The 13,903-nt window shown below is 37.8% G+C and overlaps 1 long non-coding RNA gene across 1 annotated transcript; it reads right to left on the reverse strand.

Moving 5' to 3' along the window:
* Positions 1-2,012: 2,012 nt before the first annotated feature.
* On the reverse strand, positions 2,013-8,214 carry LOC130254943 (uncharacterized). The gene is made up of 3 exons (XR_008840838.1): positions 8,022-8,214; positions 5,344-5,394; positions 2,013-4,029 (listed from the first exon to the last, which is right to left on the reverse strand). It is a non-coding gene; the product is annotated as an uncharacterized LOC130254943 (long non-coding RNA).
* Between the last annotated feature and the right edge of the window lie 5,689 nt (positions 8,215-13,903).

Here is a 13,903-nt window from a genome sequence, read left to right on the forward strand (position 1 = left end):
CCGGCGGGAGCGGATCCCAGCGGGCGCCGCCGGCACCGGGCGAGCCGGGGAGAGGCGGCGGCCCCGCGGGGATGCTCCGCTCCCCGCCCGCTCTCCGCGGGGCTCGGCGGCCGCGGCCTCCCCCTGCCGGCCCCGCCGCCCGCGGGGGAAGCCCGGGCCGTCCGTCTGCGGCCCCGGGGCGGCGGGAGCACCGCCCGTGCTTCCCCGCATCCCTGCAGTGCGCGGTGCGCTCCAGCCCTGGGCCGGGGCCGAGCGCAGTGTATCGGCTTCTTCTTGGCTCCTGAATAAACAAAGCGAACATATGTCCCATATTCGTGACAGATGGTTCAAACAGAGAACTATTTAGTGGTTTTCCCACAGTTGCTACTATGTACCACTCCCCCGAAACCCAACAAAATGCAATTAGCCTAAAATAGCGTCAGCTTCCAGATTTCCTTATTTTCATATGTAGAAAATTTGATTCAGGTGTTTTGATGTTCTGGCTGCAACCAAATGTGTTGGTTTTGGTTTATTTTTTTCTATTTTTACAAAAAGTAAGCATATATGTTTCTTGGCAGTTTTGTCAATAAGCTATTTGGCCCATTTGACTCAGGGAATTTGCTTCTCCTTGCAATAAATTTTGCCTAAAGGAGTTTGAGTTTCCTCATGAGATGGGAGATGATCAGGCTGGCCACTATTATAGCAAAAACTGGATGGCAGATGGAGCTAAACTGTTGTAAGGTACTTCAAAACACTTATTTAAAAGCTTAGCATATGCCAGCATATACAGAGAGTACAACATTCATAGAACCCAAATGGAAAGGGCTTATTTTTGTTTGCTTTGCTGTTCGAGTTTATTTTCCTCTCTCTTGCCACTTTTTCTTAACAGATGGATTTGCATTTCTACCAGAAAAAGAACCCCCAAACCCATGACCCACAACAAAAATAAACAAAGTCCAACAGAGCCCGAAAAAACCTGTGTAAAGTGCCGGTTCTCTCAGTGAAATTGCAATAACGATATCAAGTTGCAACTTATTAAGTCACAAGTTTTGTGGTTTGGTTGTTTAATGTGAAGAGGCATCTACTATTATGTGGTCACAAAGTCTATTATCTGCTGCACGTACAAGGATGTAATTGGAGGAACAAAGACAGTGACCAGATTTCTGGAGTATTTCAGGATAATTAGAAAGTGCTAAGTTGGTGATAGCATTGACAATTCAAGACATCTTCAGCTTTTCAAATAGCTGGTATTTAATGAAACAAGTTGATCTTCCAAACGCTTCAATAGAAATTGAGCTGGGTGATATAGAGAGATGATTACTTCTTCACTGGTAATTTTGACATCATTATGGCACATGATAAGCTCTGTATAGAAGTTATCTGTGTATCTAACACAAAGGTAGCATAATTTTCCTGTCATTTAGAAGCCTAAGTCAAGAATAGCTACAACATTCACAGCAGAGGATAGCAACTGAAATTCAGACTGAAATCCAGGCCACTTTTTACAATACCATTCATGCATCAATGTCCTGACTACACACATACATACACACAAGTTATTTGGCATTTTTAAAAGCAACACATTGTAAATCTCTACATTAATAATTACTTTCGCTGTTATAAAACACAGCTTTTGTGGGGTGTTAACTGTTACAGAAAAACTGAAACGCATTTTTAGTGTTAAAAGTTGAATAAAATATCGCTGACAGTTCAGAAATAACAAAACAGCTGGAAAACATGCATCCAAAAATTCTGAATACTATCTAAACACTTCCCTTGCCAGTATTTTGACTCATCTCTGGAAAACTACCACCCAAAGTGAAAAAAAAAGGTTAAAAGGTTTTTAATTGAAAAGTTTAAAATTCAACCATGTTTGAAAGTCAAGAAGGAAGTCCATGCTACACATAGTTACTCAGAATATCCAGCTGCTACACACTCTTTACCAGGACAGTAGGTGGGAGACAGCTCCTTATGAAACACAAGGACATTTTTCCATAGCAGAAATTACCTTTTTTTTTTTTCTTTTTCTCTTTCAAAAATGGAATTATTTATAAATTTCTGTTGCAGACAAAATCTCATAAGCCGCTCTGTCGCTGGAGTCATAATCCTTTGGCTCTTTGCATGGTGTTTTCCAACTGCCTTTTACTTGCCCTGGGGTAAAATTAAGTCATTGAATGTTTTGCTGTTGATTTCAGTCAAACCAAGGTCTGCCTTACAATTTGTATCTGTCAATCACTGAACTCATGAGTCTCTTCAGATAAAAGAAAAATGAAAGAATAAGCCACAAAGAAGTACTTAATGCAAATATTTTTAAAGATATTTAAGCTTTTTTGAATATTCTGCTGGTCAAGTTTTATAAGAGTTTCAGAACAATTATAACATATATCAGGTGCAACTGGTAAGGGGAAACACTTCATTATAGGAAGGGTGACAACACAATCACCACTGCATTACTGTTTAAAGGCCATTACAGTATAAATAATGTGGATGGCAGAACCAACTACTTCAACCTACTTGCTGCCAGCATTAACTGCCAGTATCTCAGTCTTTGTGTAGTTGTAGTTACTGGTTTCTTTCTAGTTGGAAGCTGTTATACGATAGCTGATTTTCTTTCAGTGGAAACTTTTCATAAAGAAAAGACAAAGTAATGTGGATAGTGGTGTTATTTGACACTAAAAGTTCACTAAAATTAGTGCTTCAAACCCTTTTCTTTCCAAGTAGGTTAAGTGTAACCCTTAGCACTGGGCAGTTTTAGGCTTCCTCTCACTTTGCAGCCTGGGCCCAAATGCTCTGAATGCAGCACCAGCACCAAGTGACAGCAGCCGGGATCCATCCAGGCCATCTGCTCCTTGAGGCCAGGCATACACTGCAAGCAAAATCACAGCTTTACTGCAGTCAGTCCCACTGATGTCCTTCTGCCTCCTCTGCATGCAAACTAATGACAGCAAACCCTTAGGAGGTGCCACATGCAGAGGTGCCTCCCTCAAAGGCAGTGGATGTTGTTTTGCAGGCAGTTCCACTTGCAAAGGCTGGAGCACCGCTTTGGGTTGGTCTGGCTGGCAGTGGCTCAGATGACAATGTACCCTGAGCTGGCAAGGAGGCTGAATTAACCCAGTGCCTGGCCCAGGGTTAGCCTTCAGATTCCCTTTGCCACCTCTGCCACAGACCTCCTTTCAAAGACTGAACTCTGCAAGAAAATATTGAAGTTGGAGCCGCTGAGCCCAGGGAACATTACAAAGTATTATCTGCAGTGCTGCTAGGTATGTGAAGAGAAAGTATGCTGAGAATAAGAGCAGTGCCATGAACTTTAAATACAATTCTTAGGGGAGTGAAGAGGTGAAGCAAAGCTAAAGCTGAACTAATGAGTCAGATCTAGCAGGTGGGGGAGAGCAAGCAAGTGATGGGAAAAAGTCTGTGTGCCATGGGAGCACAAAAAGTAGTGTTTACACAGGAGGCTTTCTTCAATAATGAGAAAGGGAGAATAGAGAAGTTAGAGAATTACTAGGGACTGGGGGAACAGTCTGAACTGCATTTTTTGTCTTACATTTATCTGCTTACCATGAAGTCAAAGTGCCTTTTGGTGGGAATAAGGCAAGAAGGATTTGCTCAAGGCATTAAAGTTTTGTAAAGGGCAGATTAAATAACAGCGCTCCAAAAATCAATTTTGAGGGGCTTATGAAGCCTTGAATGGGCTTTTGCAGCACAAAAGCAAGATTGAGTTTTTAGTGAACCTGTCATTTATTTGGGTTTAGAGCTTTCAGTAAGTATCAGAAAAAAACATAAAACAAAAGCAAAGTAAGCAATGAGCATTCACACAGCAATCAAATAAAAAATATGTGGAGGTGCAATCCAGATTACTAAGTAACTTAATTGATGCAAAAGTGTAAGAAAAGAAAGTCACCGTTTCACATCAGCCACTCCTGCCCCTTTCCCTGTGCTTTAATCAGACCTGGTAGTGAATTTCCAGAGCTCTTCTTGGCCAGGAAGTTTTTCCTAAACTCTTGTGTCCTTGTCTTCACCAGAGGTTGTGCTGCTATACTATCAAGCCACCTGGAAGGAGGGGGGGAAAAAAAGGAAGAAAAATCAAGCTACAAAATTCAGTAGAATAGATACAGAAACACAAAAGTGTACAATGCAAGTCAGAGTTTGTAGTTAAGAAATACAACATATTGGTTACCCCTAAAACATGAAAATGCTGATGGGACTGCAGCTACTTGTAAAGGTCTCTATCTTATAGAAATCATTCCGTTTAACTTTAAGCAGTAATATAAAGGCATAGACTCTGGTGTTTGTCTAAACTAGTAAGAAAAGCGTTAGGAGAGGCCAATCCCTGGATCCCTGGATTTAGGGATTTTGCTTTAAAAATGGGGTAACACCGCCCCCTAGCCGCTGGTAGGGACAGCGCAGGCTAACGCGGATTCCTGCCTCCACAGAAAACGAGGTGAGAATTCCATGGCACAAGAGGATCCAGCAGCAGAGACTCGATGTGATGCAGTTAACTAAAAGTATAAAAGATGACCAAAAAATGAAATCGCATGTATTAAACAGTAGTAATTCAGGTGCCCAGGGAATCTAGAGCAATACCATTCAGATGCTACAACAGCATCATTTGAAACTTTAGCTTCCAGATCAGCTGGTCAGAGCCAGGTGCTTATACGGCCGGGGTTGTGGGTTTGGTCTCCATATGGACCATTCATTTGAGAGCTGACTCAGTGATCCTTCTGAGTCCCTTCCAACTCGGAATATCCCGTGTGATTCTGTGAAATAGGCCAGCAGCGTCAATCTTTAGCATCCCCTGGGCATTAACAACCAATGTGATTCAACCAAGGCCACAGTTTGGTTTGGTAACTTGAAACCTTCCTTTTGTCTTTAAAATTTCAGTGATTACTAGCAGCCTGGTCTTCTGTAATCCATTTGATCCTGAACCACAGGACAGGAAACCCTACCTTATACTACATAAAGCATATTTACAAAAATGAACCTCATAATTTTTACAGAAAAATTAGAGCTAGGAAATTACTTATTATAATTGTCTATTGCTGTAAGAATATAGTATCCACACTGCTTTAAAAGCATACTGCATGAGCATTTCAGACCACTGAAATCAGGTTCTTGATCTGAGAAAATCCTTGTTAAAATGAGAATGGTATCTTGTATTTGCATACTGCTTCACTTACAGGTAGATTAATTTCCCTCCCATTTTTAATTGAAAGTGATGAAAATAGAATGTTGTGTAAAGGTGGTGAGATTTTCTGTTCAAACATGCACAGCTCTAGTGATGGGTATTCAGCTTTCACTGTTCATGCTACACACACACAGAGCAAAGCATATTAAACCAGAGAGGAACATTTTGCTTTCACTTACTGTAAGTATCTTCTTCTAAAATGTGGGACCAAATCTGCACTGACACGTGCCCTGTGTAGAGAAGTCAAAAAAGATGTATGGATGTTAAAGTCATTTTAGAATTTAGTGACCAAAGGCAAAATTATCATCTCGGATTTTCTAAGCCGTATTTTCTGAACATTTGCTAGAATGGCCCTGATGAGTGAAATAATTTTTTCTCTTGATGGTATCACTAAAATTGTAATTTTATTGGAGTTTCTCAAAAGGTTAGTGACTCTGTCAGTGTTAATTTCTGCAATCTCTGTTTCATCAGTCTTCCTCTAAGGTACAAAATTCTGGGGACAAAAAGTCACAAGATATTTATATTGGAGGTGAAAGGATATCAAGGAAAAATGGAAGTGGAAGAAACTAGGGTTGTGAATGCCTTGAGAATTTTATTGAGAATCCAAAACTGACTATTCTCAGCTGTAATCATCAGCTGCATGTCACAGTATCTCTAGTAAAAGTGCAGCAATATTGGGGGGGTTTATTGTTTGTTTTGTGGTTTTTCCTGTGGGGAAGGTGGGAGTTTTTGTGCCTTGTTGGGATTTAAGGAGGGATTGTGTGTTTTATTTTTTTGTTTGGCTTGTGATGTATTTTTTTTTTTTTTTTTTTTTTGGGTGGTTGGGAAGAGGTATTTGTTGGTTTGTTTATGCAGTTTTAAGAATAGCTGCAAAAACTTCAGAAAAAAATGAAAAAAAAAGATCAGATTTTGAGCTCAGAGTTTTAGTCATAAAAGGTATTCAATAAGTATGGGATGAAAATTCAATATTCCTTGAGCCAGCAACATCTCCTTAATTAATGCATTTTTTAAAATATAGTTTAGGAACAACCTTATGATGAGATAATTCTCCTTTAATCCAATTGATTATCAGATGGAAACAGTGTTGAAAATCAAGACCCGTTTGTTCTATTGAAATAACCCCATAATCCCATTACTTGGCTTCTCTGCTACTGCTGCAGAATTCTGAGGGAGCTGTGCACACACCAAAGCAGTGAACATGACACTGAAAGCCAGAGTCCCAACTGATGGTATTTGCTGTTTCTCCCCCTTTCTGTGAGCATTCATTACACCAACAGCTCTGTCTGTTCAGGAAGTTCCCCTGGTTTAATCATGTGATGCACAGTTAAATCTATAGCACGTGTTTTAGATGGATGGAGTTACCTGCTGGTAACACCAGTAAAGGAAGCTTTTTGCATGTCTGCTCTGTCCTGCAGTTTCAATGGCAGGCATAATTCATGTTAAAAACAACACTGTAGACTTTTAAACTTGATCCTGAAAGTAATTTACATGTAACTGTAATGTGAATATCCCAGAATAAATATCCTAACTCAGCACAAAAGTGACCACGTGTGAAGGACCCACACTCATCTGTCCCTCTGTGAGGGATATAGAATTACCATTTTCTCCACACCAAATCCATCCCTGAGAAATATTTCTGAAGGCTTCTGAACTCAGTCATGGCTGTAGACATGAGCAGCTGAGCTATGTAACTTACTTTATAAAAGGCAAAAAGACTAGAAATCTTCAACCCCAAGTAAGGAAAAGAAATAAGTTTCTGATGAACTCATTTTCCTAGGAATTTCTGAGTTATTAATTTATGAAAGAAGAAAAAACTGTTTGCAGACAAAATGTTAAGATGAAATGTAAATACTTTATAGTAAATTTAAAGCTGTAACAAATGACCTATATGCTCACAGTGTGACCCCTCCAAGTTTCTGACTTGTTTGATTATCCAGTAGAACACTATTTATAACAAAATAATGCTAACTTGTTTAAACATGTACAATGATGGCACCTTGCCAGTATGAAATGTAAGCATCATGTTCACAGAATTGCAAAAATTCAAAGCAATTGAGATTAATATAATAGTTTCTGAATTTGATTACATTATAATCTTTATGACTGGAGCTAGTCAGAGTTGTTTTTTTTCTCTTAAATTTTTCTAATTCTTAAAATATTTTCTAAAATTAAGCTGATAATTGTCACGATCTGCAAGTTCCATGTCATCACCAAAACAATGCTATTTCCTGTGATTTTTGAATTTTTGAATTTGCCCTTTTTAGCAGAGCTTCAGTAAAGATCCAGATAATATTGCAAATATCAAAATTACATTCTTTCTATAATTTAGAAGAATTTTATTCAACACGTTTATGTGCTTTGTGACACTTGTCCATACCCACTTTTAATCTACTGTAAACAGACTGAATTAAAGTGATACGCCAACCCTAAAGTAAAAATAGCACAAATTTCAAAATTATTGATTTCTGACAGTGCTTGCAGGCATTAAACAATACTTTTTCAGACATATAAAATAGCTCGCTCCAGCACAGAGACATTGTATTGAAGAAAAGCTGAAAATGTACTGACTACCCAGTCAATATTAATTTAAAATTGAGTTTAATTGCTAAAAGTGAAAAAAAAAATTTTAAACTCCTTTTATCCCATGGAATACACTCTTCCTCAACCCAAATCATCATATTCTTACCATATTTCAAGGTCTCAATCCAACAGTTTTGCAGAGAAACCCAGTCTCTTGGTAATTACAAAGAGCAGTCAAATACTCTACTGACTCCTTGGAGTTCGACATGGTAGAGTTTGCTTTCCATCTTGTGGGTAGACTTACCTATTCTGCTCTACTCAGGTTTCCAGTACTGACCTTGAAAGGGAGGTGACCAAACACTTTGCTGCTCCAGCTGAGGTGATCTGGGACACTGGTACAGCACACGAGTAAACCACACTGAGGTTAAGTGACTTCTTGCCAACAGAGGCTGGTGTCTGCCTAGCAGCAGGACTTTTTTGATATCAGGATACTAAGACTTGAAAGCACTGATGTTTGTATCACAGTTTTCCTGTGGAATGAAAGAAGAGTAAATGTTTGATGACAATAATTAGACAAGAACAGTAAGGAGGCTGGGGCATGTAGGAGGGAAGTATTATGGTATCTAAAATGCTTAAAATGGAATTGCCTTCAAAAATCCTGTGTTTCTGACCAAAACTTAAAACAAGCCAGCTTAAATGACCATCCTGGTTTTGGCCATGTAGAGTTAGTAGCTGTTACAGTGCTGAGTTTGGATTTAGGAAGAGAATATCATTTATAAAATGCTGATGTTTAGTTGTTGCTGAGCAGTGCTCACACCATACAAGGACTTTTTTTCTCCACCCCATCAGCGAGGAGGCTGGGGGTGCACAAGCAGCTGGGAGGGGTCAGAGCCAGGACAGCTGACCCCAACTGACCACAGGGATATTCTGTACCATGGCTCATCATGCCCAGTATATAAATCTGGGGAAAAGCTGGCTAGGAACTACTGCACAGGAACAGGCTGGACAGCATTCTGTCTGTGGCAAGCAATTGTTTTTCATTTGCATCACTTGTTTTTGAGGGGGTTATTTCTCCCTTTTTGTTATTTTCCTCTTCATTGCAACTTATTCTGATTTTAGTTATTAAACTTTTTTTTCCTCAGCCTACTCTTTTCTTACTTGTACCTTTCCAATTTTCTTATCCCACTGGGACAGGAGGACTGAGGAAGCAGCTGTGTGGTGCTTAGTTGCTGTCTGGGGTTAAACCATAACAATGACTCAAGAAAAGTTTTCAGCTTAAATTTAATCACACAATTTATTGGGGGGCAGGGGGAGGAAGCTAATTTCAACTGGATTTGTGTATCAAAGATGATAGTAAAAGGAGTTTTGTTTTATTTTACTGCTGCTCCAGATGGTACTCTAAAGGGACTGAGAAGCATGGGAGAAACCATTCTCTGTCTATGAAGGGTTCAAATTTGGAAAGTTCTGTATTCCAGGCAATTGCCAACTATTTCTTACAAGGTTCCATGGCTTGTAACTCTGGACTCCTCAGAGACAACAGTATGAAGAATAATAGAAAACTAACTTGGTGATTTTGCTGTCTGCATCACTAGCAGACAACTAAGCATTTGCTTAATTCACAGAAAACTGCACAAGAGATTTTGGAGGACTGGCAGGTTTAGAGAAATGAATTTTCTATAGATGTCTCAGGCCATCTCTTCACTGAAAGATAACTTATCTTTCAGTAAAGAGATATATATAATAGTGATATTGATAATATCTTTATAAGAGTTGTATAATTTGTCTTGAAAGATAATTTATCAAAACAAGACACAAAAACCAGAACTTGACTATTTTGGCCTGACTTATGGATCTGCTATTTTCTTTGACAATAAATGAGAGGGACAGACTGAGTAGCAGTAGATTACACTGTCATTTGGTCACCTGTGCTTTAAAGAAGAAGGAAAAAAAAAAAAAAAAAAAGCAAAAAATATCCCTTCTTCAGCTTCCCAGATTGCAAGACATAAACCTGGATTTGGAGAAGAAATACTTCATAATCTCAATCAGGTGATCTGTTTAACCCTGAGCTTATAGATAAATTAAATCCAGTTAACACCTGACATCCTAAAAAATTGCTCAATTTTTGCCTGCTTCTAATCTTACCATTTAAGAAAGGGAAGTCCCCTTCTCCCATACTTTGCACCAAGAAGGAGCATAAAAGTTCTGGGGAATGCAGAATAGGAGGGCTGGCATGTGGACCAGTTAGAAACATTTCTTTTTAGGGACTGTATCAAGAAATTACACAAACAAGTTTCCAATTAAGCTTCTCTGGCAATGTCAGTAGGTATCCAAAGCTTTATATCCCAAACTTTATATTCTGACACATGATCTCTTCATCATGTCACACATACCCTTTATTAATTTATAAATTTCCATCTGGAAGTAGTTCAGGTCCCTGCCTCCGTGACCTTGTCTGTAAGCAGTTCCAGAGCTCTGCAGAGATTGCCAAGAACCTTCTTTTAAATTTCTCATTTATTCATAATTGTTTGTAAGTATCTGATCTTGAAAAAGTGTTATCCTTTAACATAAAAGTTGCCTTCCCTCACATCTACCCCCACACATACTTATAAAGAAAACCACATGCCCTTTCAAGCTTTGTTTTGCCAGATAAGCTATTTTCATCTCAGCTGTGAAAACAGGTACTCCTTTCCCCTAAGCAGCCCACTCTCCACCTGCTGTGCATCAATGTGGGTCATGAGAACTGTAAACAATATTCTGAGACTTGTCTCACCAATGCCTTGTAAAGCAAAGTTAACACTTTGTTAACAGTCTTCACTGAAGATTTTAAATCCAATATACCCTGAAACTGCTGCGTGGCCATGACACGATGGCTCATGGTCACACCACAGCAGATTAATGCATTAAACTTCTTTCCCTCACTATTGACACCAATTATCAAGTCACCAGGATGTACTAAAAGAACAGTATATTAATTCCCAAACACCTTTCTCTAGTTTCTGTAGTATTAGATCTCCATTTTGTCACCCCACAAGGTCATTTATTTTTTCTGATTCACTAGTCATTCCAATTTTGTGTCATCTCTTAATGCCATACCCATTCTCCTTTCCTCACCAAGTTCAAAAATACTACTTGAATCAGTGCCAAGATCAGTCCTAGCAGAATTCTACTAGTAAACTCTTTTCATTCTGATATTTTCACTTTTAACAGAACCTCATATATTAATATAACCCTTTACTCAGTTCCTCTTCCACCTTCAGTGCTTGCCTTAAAGCTCATATTTTCCACCCTCAGTAACTTCCTACAGCAAACAATATAATGCCTTATTTCGATCAAGGTAGATTAGGTCTCCTGCATTACTCTTCTCTGGGACAATTACCTTATCAAATAAAGATATTAAGTTAGTCTGATACAATCCTTCCTTGATAAAATCATGTTGTAGTTTTTCCCACTTTCCATTTACTTGCAAGTTCTTGATAATTTTTTTTTCATCCAAAATCTACTCTAAGAACCTTGCTTGGTGTTGAGGTCAAACCATCACACTTGCATTTTATTCGACCACCTCTTTTCCTTTTCCATGAATATGGGGAATACCATTCATAGTCTTTAGTTGTATTGAGGTAGCCCTGAATTGAACTGATACACCTAAAATCCCTACAAATGCATTCAGTGCAGATCAGCATTGCAGGACTCTCCCCATGCCCTGAAATGGGCATTGGTTAACCCTCTCCATTTTTTGGCAGTAAATAAGCTCTATTTAGCTGATACCTCATTTGGGGAAAATTTCATTGTTCTGTGTCCCTTATTTTTATTCTGTTTTTAATTTTGGTTTTTTTGTAGCCATGGAAGATCTAACAGCATTCACAACCAACAATTGCTTTGAAACTGACATTTAAGATACATTTGTTTATTTTAGCAGGGTTAAAAACAACATCAACAGGAGCCCTTGACGTGATATATATTTTAAAAGAAAGAGGAATAGGGCAAAACATGCATGAAAACACATATGAAAGCACTGTGTGTTATTCACTTTTGTAAACTCTGTTGTCTCAACTATGGATATTAATTTTGTATTCAGAGAATTGACTTAATGCAGATATTTTTAAATTCTGTTTTATTTTTCAAAATGAGAAAAAAGTAATTATTTTAGAAGGACTAACATTTTTGCCACTTATTCTAATTCACTTTCCTTCTGTTATCTTTTTTCTCAAAAGACAAGCTGTAAAAAGATGAACCCAGCAGAATTATTTATATACTCTTCACACAATCTGTGAATAGACCTGTTTAATGCTTCTGGAAAGAAGTGACTGCAATACAATTGAAATTATTAATTTATGAATGTGGCACAATTGATAATACATGCTTACTGCAGCTGTGACTTTCTACTCTACTTGAATGGAATGCTTTTATTATCCTGCCTATGCTCTGAGTCCTGGCAGATGTATGCAGATGTGTGCCATGAAGCCTTTTAAAATTTCAGGATTAAAGGCAGCTAGGGGCATCAATGGGAAAGAATATGGAAGGGATAGAAACCTAACTCTAGGTTCTCTTTTTTTATGCCACCATTAAAAAAGATGAAATTACAGCATAACACCAGGATCAATAGGCAGTAAAGTTTATGTAGGGTTATTTATCATTGTTAAGTCTTTATTAAATATGTACCTCTGCCTGCAAGGGCTGTGCAGAAAGAAGAGGGCCCAGTTTTATAGTGATAGTTATAAGTTTGGATTTTATAAAGCAGTTTTTTTTTTTGTTGTTTTTTTTTTTTTAGAATAAATAATTGGAATTGAAATTTTTTAGAAAACAGTTTTTCACTTAAAAATATAATCTGGCTCTATTTTGATAAGAAGATATAATCTGGCTCTATTTTGATAAGAAGTTTTATGAGACCATGCAGTTTCAATGCAGCAAGTTTTCAGATTCAGGGTCTATGTTTCAGTCAAACTGAGACAGCCCTTCCACAAACTTTCTTAGTCTGGGCATTTGCATGGAATGTGGAACAATTTCTGCTGCTGCCTAGTTCATCCCATGGGCATGAATCCAGTGCTTCTGAATGTCTAAGGAAGTTGTCATGTGTTAAAGAAGGAACACAGATGGAACCACAAAATTCATCTTATGAAAACTATTTGCAGAGAAGACTAAAAGTGTAATGGACAGCTCTTGGTTTCATATGAGAGTTATTCTCACTGTGCAAGAAACTCATTTGGCTTTAATGCATTCAGTGGAAGAATAAAAGTTACCTAACCTAGCACTAAATAGTAGTCCTGTTATAATAAAGACAGTAAAGCCATTTCATTTCAGTCATCTGCACATACTCTTCTTTCCTACAAGTGCAGCATCAAGTGGAAATAGAGCTTTAAGAACAATTTTTTTTAAAAATGTGAAATATATTAGAAGAAATAATGACAGCTGCTCACCTGAAAATTCAGCAGGATTATATGTGAACTTCTAAGAACTGACTGAAATGGAAAAAAAATGTGTGATTAAGCAACTGTAAAATTAATACTTTTTCCTTTGGTGTTCACTAATATTTTCTTATGATGAAGGTAAAATTTATAGGATGAAAAGAGGTGAGCTGGCATACTGGCATTATATGTTTATAGGAAACATACCATAATTGATCAATTAAAACAAAGTCTTTTCAACAGACTGTTGAATGCATTTCAATCCAAGATTACTTTCTTGCATGAAGGTCCCAGTCTTCAAAGTGTTTTTTAACAGCCCTTTTTTCAGAGGATTTAATGCTACCACCCATTTTCTTATAGGATGTTACAACATAATGGATAATTTATTTACATTTCTGCTAATAGCAAATGAAAAAAAGAATCTCTTTTATAAATGAAAGATACAAACAATTACAACATAACAAGTATTTATTCACTGTTTCTGTTGTAGCTTCCATTGGGTGCCAACTTAGGGGTAACCAGTATTGCTGTAAAGCAAACTCCAATTTCAAAATAAATAATTAGGAAAATTTACTATGAAAATGCAAATCTCCAAGGCTGTGTTTTGTACTGTGATATGCACTCCAGATCTGAAAAATTTTTTCTTCATTAGGCAAGTTACTACACTTATGCCAAGAATAAATGAGAGCTCTGGTATATGTTTCAAAAAAGCCTCATTTGTTGCTTATCCAAATAGTACAGGAATAGCAGAGTATACAAGTTTTAGGTTAGACTTTCTGACTCAGTAAAAGAAACTATTGAAATGTATTTAAGACTC

This window comes from Oenanthe melanoleuca, chromosome 6, assembly GCF_029582105.1.
Source record: "Oenanthe melanoleuca isolate GR-GAL-2019-014 chromosome 6, OMel1.0, whole genome shotgun sequence".
NCBI lineage: Eukaryota > Metazoa > Chordata > Aves > Passeriformes > Muscicapidae > Oenanthe > Oenanthe melanoleuca.